The sequence below is a fragment of the Wasmannia auropunctata genome, unplaced genomic scaffold, assembly GCF_000956235.1.
Source record: "Wasmannia auropunctata unplaced genomic scaffold, wasmannia.A_1.0 LD291618.1, whole genome shotgun sequence".
NCBI classification, from domain to species: domain Eukaryota; kingdom Metazoa; phylum Arthropoda; class Insecta; order Hymenoptera; family Formicidae; genus Wasmannia; species Wasmannia auropunctata.
The window spans coordinates 1-2,276 of record NW_012071272.1 but is presented as its reverse complement, the minus strand read 5'-3'; the positions used below and the strand labels follow the sequence as shown (position 1 = coordinate 2,276).

Sequence of the window (2,276 nt, the reverse complement as noted above, 5' to 3'; positions counted from 1 at the left end):
CTTCCGATCTTGTAGCACGCGGCATCGATTTCCAATTCGTATCTAATGTAATCAACTTTGATTTCCCATTAGATTTAAATTCTTACATACACAGAGCAGGACGTACTGCTCGTGGAAAGAATCAAGGAACTGTTCTTAGTTTCGTAGCTATTAGGGAAAGACCATTAACGGAAGAAATAGAACAGGAATTGAAGAACACTTACAACTGCGAAAATCTATTTAAAACTTATCAGTTTAAATTGGAAGAAGTGGAAGGCTTTCGGTATGTACATTCCAATTTTTTTTATTTTATTGTCACAACATAAATTAAAGTTTTTTTTAAAAGAATAGGCATATTGTGTGTGTGCGCGTGCGTGTGTGTGCGTATGTATGTGTATGTGTGCGCGCATATATGGATGTATGTGCTTATTGTACATTTAAGTTGTAAAGTCTCATAATTTCTCTTCTCAGGAATGGAAGTAGATAGAAACACGAACGACGCGACCATTTATTCATTAGAGATGAGTGGAGAAAATGATAACATTGGTTCATAGAATACTAATGATGCCAGTTGATGTTGGAAGCGTTTTTTCAAAACACTGAAATTGAACATTATGGATGAACGTCGCCTTTCTAACTGTCACATCCACGAATACACATTTTTCATATCTATGACGTCAAGTTGAGAAAACGGATAATAACATCGCCAATGTCATTTCCAATGCCTAAAATGCTTCTAACATCATCCATGATCGTTCTATGAGCCAGATAATGTTGCCATTTTTTACTCGTTTCCAACAAATATCTGCATCTTTTAAAAAAGTCGTTTATGTTTCTATCTGCTTCTATTCCTGAGAAAAAAATTAGGAGATCTTATAATTTTAATGCACCTTGTATTTTCTTTTTAAGTTCTTTTTAAGTATAGAGCCACTTTCGATTTGTTTTATTTTATGAATTATGATAATTTTAGATATCGTGCGAAAGATGCCTGGAAAGCCGTTACAAGGATTGCTGTTCGAGAAGCGCGATTAAAAGAAATTAAGCAGGAAGTTGTAAATTGCGAGAAGCTAAAAAGTTACTTTGAGGATAATCCACGAGACTTGAAATCATTACGACAAGACAAGACGTTGCATACTGTGAAACTGCAACCCCATCTAAAAGATGTACCTGAATATATAGTACCACCCACTTTGAAAAAAATCATGGGAATAGGAAAAAGAAAAAGAAAATTTGATAGGGATGCTGTATCATCAGGAGCAACGACTGCTAAATCGAGACATTTAGCTCGCGCTTCAAATCCATTGATAAGTTTACAGATACCAAGAAATAAATCTTTGTAAATTGGTTCACCGTATAAGTCTGTCATTGATACATGTATGATCAATTATATATTGCAACAAATATATGCAATTGCCTTTTTGTTTTTAATTACTAACTTCTATTGTGTATATCCATAGAATGAAAGTAACTAGTAAATTTATGAATAAATGTTTGAACATGATTGCATGCATAACAGTTTCCTGCGCATTAACATTGTATTGTCTATATATTTGTATTAAGATACAATTGGAGTATCTTCTTCAGCCCTTTACGTAGTCCACTCCTGAACATAGGCTTCTCCCAACTTTCTCCATGCCTCCCTGTCTTTTTGAAATCAAGCTGTCCCAGCTATCTTTTTCACGTCATCCAGCTATCTCTTCTGGGGCCGTCCCGCGTTTCTTTTTGTCGTTCTAGGACGCCAAAGAGTTGTTTTGATGGACCATTTGTTTCTATTCTGCCTAGCTACGTGACCGACCCACTGCCATTTCAGCCTAGCAAACTGCTCGATTATATCAGTAACTTTTGTTTGTTCTCGAATTTCTTTGTTTCTGATCAAATTAATTTAAGCCACAGATTTGCAGTATAATAATTATAAGCGAACTTTATTAAACGCAAAGGTTTTACATGTCATCAGTGACAAGATTGTTACAAGAGTGAGTGTGTTTCTTTTAATAAACAATATACGCAATATAAACAATATATATTAATAAATAATAACCCAGGAGAAAAGAATAAAAGAATATAAAAGACAAAAGATCTTGCAACTAACTTATCTCTTATAGAATACAATAAATACAAAATTATTCTCTACAACACTATCCCTTAATTTTGCATTTTTTAAATAATTTTTATAAACCTTTAATTTTTTAAATTTTTAACTATATATATTTTTAATAACAGTTAAAGTTTTAGTTTATTAAATTAAGTTTGTTCTTGAAATTTAATCCGTGCTAAAGGAGATCGGAAGAGCACACGTC

General features: G+C 33.1%; 1 pseudogene; it reads left to right on the top strand.

Annotated features, from left to right (window-relative positions):
- Positions 1-5: 5 nt before the first annotated feature.
- On the top strand, positions 6-1,542 carry LOC105461356 (annotated as a pseudogene).
- Positions 1,543-2,276: the final 734 nt, after the last annotated feature.